This window comes from Cervus elaphus, chromosome 20 (genome assembly GCF_910594005.1).
Source record: "Cervus elaphus chromosome 20, mCerEla1.1, whole genome shotgun sequence".
Classification (NCBI taxonomy): domain Eukaryota; kingdom Metazoa; phylum Chordata; class Mammalia; order Artiodactyla; family Cervidae; genus Cervus; species Cervus elaphus.
In genome coordinates, this window is record NC_057834.1 from 50,195,732 (window position 1) to 50,201,731 (window position 6,000).

The window sequence follows — 6,000 nt, forward strand, 5'->3', positions numbered from 1 at the left end:
CTTAGGAGGTGGAAGGACTTCAGAATCCTCTTTCCTAGTCCTTTCACTTTTCAGATGAAGATCCAGAGGCCCAGGGTAAAGTGTGGGTAATTAGCTATCCTCAGGCTATATAATTTGCCCAAAATCATACTAGTAGTTGGTAGAGGAGTAAAATATTAAAAAAATTTTTAATTGCCAAAGGGCAAATTCCCAGGGGACTTTGAAATATCTCTGCTGCATTCCCAGCTTGTTCTCAAAGGTCTTCTGTAGGAAGAGAATAATGCTGGCCCTTGTGGCTCAGCAGGTAAAGAATCTGGCTGCATTGCGGGAGACCTGGGTTCGATCCCTGGACTGGGAAGATCCCTTGGAGAAGGGAAAGGCTACCTACTCCAGTATTCTGGCCTGGAGAATTCCACAGACTATACAGTCCGTGGGGTCTCCAAGAGTCGGACATAACTGAGCGACTTTCACTTTCAAACTCAGAGAGTGAACTGAAAATGCAACCACTCCCAGCCCACGTTGTTTCTTCGGCCTTGTCTCTGAGTACACGGTGTGTGCGGATGCATCAGACAACAGATGCTTCGTATTACCTGAAGTACAAAGGCAAGGATACAATGTACGCCACATCTAGGGAAGCTCAACTCTGGATGCCAAAAGCTAGAATATTTCCGAAGTATAACAATTTGAGGGAACAAGTCAAACTTTGAGAATTATTGGCTACCAGCTATACCCAGATTTGTTATAAGTGTACACTGACTTCAATCTCTTCATTGTTAATTGGGGGATGGGATATGCAGGGGGTCATTACTGCATAGTAAGGCTTCTATTAATGAAATTTGTAATTCCTAATCTCCCTTCAGCTGGTAAGTCTCCTAACAGCCAACTGGCTACTCTAATTCACACTGTCCCAATATATGCCTGAGCGCCTTTCTCCTTCTAACCTTGTCTTATTCCTTTTTTGACATCAGTCATCCAGGAGTTTCAGTATGCAAGCCATGAGTAAAAACTAACAGTCACAAAAACAGAACCTGAGAAATGCTCTCCTTTACCTTTCCTTAAATTCTACTTCCCTCAGGCAAAACTTTTTGTTTAGGCTGTCTCTGATTTCACTCTTCTCTTCTGTCTACAAATGCAATTTATCACAAAATCGCACATTGTTTTGTCTATTGTTTTTCATTGCTGAGTACTTGGACACTATAAAGTTAATGACAAAATAAGGACAGAGCCTAGGTAGTCCCTGGAAGTTTGCTCATAGAAGAGGATCAAGCAGACACTCCCAGGAAGCCTTATTTACTGATAGAATCTGCTGGGTCAAAGAGGTTAAGTCACCACTTAGAAGGGGGGTCTGGAGTTGTCACCCTAGGAGCCTCTGTGTCTATGAACTGCATGGCTCCCCCAGATAATGATATGCCTGTCTCTTCTCAAAGTCATAATTTGACCTGCAGCATTATCTTATCTCTTCAGTTCAAATCTAACTGTCTGGCCTAAGAAGTATCCTTAGCATTTTCAATTTTAAGATCCCTTATGAACAAAGCTAGTGGAGGTGACGGAATTCCAGTTGAGCTATTTCAAATCCTAAAAGATGATGCTGTGAAAGTGCTACACTCAATATGCCAGCAAATTTGGAAAGCTCAACAGTGGCCACAGGACTGGAAAAGGTCAGTTTTCATTCCAATTCCATAGAAAGGCAATTCCAAAGAATGCTCAAACTACCGCACAATTACACTCACCTCACATGCTAGCAAAGTAATGCTCAAAATCCTCCAAGCCAGGCTTCAACAGTACGTGAACCATGAGCTTCCAGATGTTCAAGCTGGATTTAGAAAAGGCAGAGGAACCAGAGTTCAAATTGCCAACATCCACTGGATCACTGAAAAAGCAAGAGAGTTCCAAAAAAACATCTACTTCTGCTTAATTGACTATGCTAAAGCCTTTGACTGTGTGGATGACAACAAACTGTGGAAAATGCTTCAAGAGATGGGAATACCAGACAACCTGACCTGCCTCCTAAGAAATCTGTATGCAGGTCAAGAAGCAACAGTTAGAACTGGACATGAAACAACAGACTGGTTCCAAGTAGTGAAAGGAATACATCAAGGTTGTATATTGTCACCCTGCTTATTTAACTTATATGCAGAGAACATCATGAGAAATGCTGAGCTGGATGAAGCACCAGCTGGAATCAAGACTGCCGGGAGAAATAGCAATAACCTCAGATATGCAGATGACACCACCCTTATGGCAGAAAGTGAAGAAGAACTAAAGGCCTCTTGATGAAAGTGAAAGAGGAGAGTGAAAAAGTTGGCTTAAAACTCAGCATTCAAAAAACTAAGATCATGGCTCTGGTCCCATCACTTCATGGCAAGTAGATGGGGAAACAATGGAAACAGTGACAGACTTTGTTTTGGGGGGCTCCAAAATCACTGCAGATGGTGACTGAAGCCATGAAATTAAGACTCTTGCTCCTTGGAAGAAAAGTTATGACCAACCTAGATAGCATATTAAAAAGCAGAGACATTACTTTGCCAACAAAGGTCCGTCTAGTCAAGGCTATGGTTCTTCCAGTAGTCATGTATGGATGTAAGAGTTGGACTATAAAGAAAGCTGAACGCTGAAGAATTGATGCTTTTGAACTGTGGTGTTGGAGAAGACACTTGAGAGTCCCTTGGACTGAAAGGAGATCCAACTAGTCAATCCTAAAGGAAATCAGTCCTGAATATTCATCAGAAGGACTGATGTTGAAGCTGAAACTCCAATACTTTGACCACCTGATGTGAAGAACTGCCTTATTTGAAAAGACCCTGATGACAGGAAAGATTGAAGGTGGGAGGAGAAGGGGACAACAGAGGATGAGATGGTCGGATGGCACCACCAACTCAATGGACGTGAGTTTGAGTAAGCCCCGGGAGTTGGTGATGGACAGGAACTGGGTGCTGCACTCCAGGGGACTGCAAAGAGTTGGACATGACTGAGTGATTGAAATGAACTGAACCCAAAACTCTAAACAACACTTCAAATAAGAACTTTATGGATATCTTCGTCCTATATCACACTCTTTAAACAAAAGTAATACTCAGTTCATCTATCCTGTGAGAGGGTCACAGCAAACTGTAACCATTTCCCTTCTCTTTGCCTTCCTTATTTGCAGCTGCCAAGATTTTTTTGTAACTATTTATGTATCATAAGAAGAACTATTAGGTTTTCACAGATAAAATTCCAGGATCTTATGGTACTTAAATATGACTTTGATGAGTTGGCTCAGATAGCCCTATATGACTCAAGTGGTGGGTCCAGGTCTCATAACAAGGGTAGATGAGACTGGAAACGTGAGACGTTTACAGCATAAAGATAGTAGTTTCTATTAACAGACAGCAGGTGGCCCCCAGAAGAAGCCAAGTCACAGCCTGCTAAATGTGGATCCATGAGGAAAATAGTGATTGTCTTCAGTTCCACTCATCATCCCTTTAATCCATTTTCTCCCATACAGCCCAATCACCTCTCCTCTAGGCCCTGAGTACTCTGTCTTTTCACCATTCTTTTCATCAAAACTCCCCATGCACCCCCACGCCAAGAAAAAAATGCTCCCTGGCATCTTTTTCATTTGTTTAAGGTATTATCTTCCCATGAAGGCAAATCCTCACTTCATTGAAATAACGCTATGAGTAAAAATATCAAAGTAGCAAGAGATCCTTGGGGTATCAAAGTAGACCAAGGATTCTCACTGAGGATGTGGGGGTGCTTTTTAATAATACATAAATCACCACCTCATACATAAATCACCACCTCCACCCCCACTGTTGGAATTAAGAATCACTGTGTAACAAGAGATATATTTGAAGAGAATGTTACCTTTATAATCATTACTATTATAGAAATTTGAGATCCCCTGACACAAATTACAATCTTTAGAGAAGGAAAGAAATGGAGTGCCTCCTATGTCTCAAACATCATATTAGGTATTTGTCTCTTCAGTCCTTATAAGATGGGTATCACCTTGACCCAAGCTCCGTCACCATTTTACAGAGGAGAAAACAGGTCCTGAGAGGTTAAGTAACTTACCAAAGATTATACAGACAACAGATTGAAAAAGCATTCAAACTCAAATCTCTCATCACAACCATACTATTTCTGAAAAAGCATGGTCATTTGTAAAAGTGCTATAAAAAGTCTAATACTGTGTGTGTGAGGGGCTTCCCTGATAGCTCAGTTGGTAAAGAATCCCCCTGCAATGCAGGAGACCCCAGTTCAATTCCTGGGTCAGGAAGATCTGCTGGCGAAGGGATAGGCTACCCACTCCAGTATTCTTGGGCTTCCCTTGTGGCTCAGCTGATAAAGAATCCACCCGTATATGTTATATAAATATTGGCTATCCTGTATATTATATGTATTAAACTATGAGGACTCACTGAAACTTTCAGCTTCACTGCTCATGAAGATCTGCAGCCATCTATAAGGAAGATGGACCCTCTCCCTGGAAGAGATTCAGTGCTTCCTCAATTACACTTGGGCATTTTCCACCACAGCCCTTCCCTACTTCACAAAGGGGCTGGCAGTGAAATTTCAAGCCTCCTCCTAACTCACTCTAACTTCACCTTGATGTGATCCCAAAAGTCCCCTGGGGACGATCTCTAAGACTTCAGAAGATGGCTGTAACCTGCTGAGGTGCAGTCTTTACCAGATGATCCAAAATGTCTCTTGAGACCAGTTTATATGTTCTGTGTTGTTAGGCCTCAAAAATACCTGAAGAATAGGCTTAATTGTTATAAATATTTCCTTGAGTTCACAAATGTGGAGCACGGAAACTCTGCCAGGACCGAATATACTGTTTATATATAATCAAATCTATCAGTTTTTTCCATTTTTGTTTCTTCTTTTAGTACTTATGCTTACATGCCTTCAGTACCCCTAGATGATATAAAAATGATCATCTTTATATTTTAATATTCCATGTTTCTTTTTTAACATTTAAATCTTTATTTCATCTGAAGCTAATTTTTAGTATAATCTGTGAGGTAAGGGAGTTAACTATTATTTTTTCAAGTGATTCTCCAAAACTACTCATTAATTCCTTACCCCCACTGAATTTTTATAATATTTTACTCTATTGCATGTTCTTATATGTATACTTATATCTGTTTCTGATCTTTTGATAACCTTTGTGACGCACAATGTTAACCAATATATAAAGGAAAGGAAAAAGAATATTTATTTGCAAATACATTTACCCAGCTATTCCCGGGAGATGGCTGTGAGTGGCTCAAGAAAGTAAATTTACTTTCTTATAGCTATGGGTGCTAGAAATCCAAGATCCAAGAGTCAGTGGGTTTGGTTCATCTTTTTTTTTTTTTTTTTAATTGTCAAACTGAAGGTCAAGTTTAAATTTAATGACTTTGGTATTAACTATACACATACTAGTAAGTGCTAAGTCTTAAAATCTTCCGGTTCAGTTGTGACTCCAGACAGGATCCAGAGAGGAGTTCTAAAAATCTCTTCTCTGGGTTTTATGGAGACTTTCTTTACCCTCCTGTGTTAGCCTCTTAAGGCACTGCGTCAGCCTTAAAAGGGCAATGGAAAGGGCGAGGTTTGGTTCATATTAAGGCCCCTCTCCTTGGCTTGCAGATGGCCACCTTTTCAGTGAGTCCTAACATGGCCTCTTCTCTGCAGACACACATCTCTGATGTCTATTCCTCTTCTTATAATGACACCTGTAATATTGGATTAGGGTCCACCCATATTATCCCATTTAACCTTAATCACATCTTTAAAGGCCCTATCTCCAAATACAGTAACATTCTGAGGTACTGGCGGGTAGGACTTCAACACAGGAATTCAGGAGAACACAATTCAGTCCCTAACACTAACATATAAGAAATAATTAATAAAATTAGTTATTATTAAGTATCAAATGTATATTGGAAAGGGCAAATGAATGTCAAAGCAACCATGACAGGAAAAGATATGACCAACTTAGCTTTTTTCCCCTTATTTGACCAAGAATAGATGTTTAATATTTGAACAGTT

General features: G+C 40.3%; 1 non-coding gene across 1 annotated transcript; it reads right to left on the minus strand.

The window, feature by feature from the left end:
* Positions 1 to 5,424: 5,424 nt before the first annotated feature.
* On the minus strand, positions 5,425 to 5,547 carry LOC122678571. The gene has a single exon (XR_006336224.1). It is a non-coding gene; the product is annotated as a small nucleolar RNA SNORA26 (small nucleolar RNA).
* Between the last annotated feature and the right edge of the window lie 453 nt (positions 5,548 to 6,000).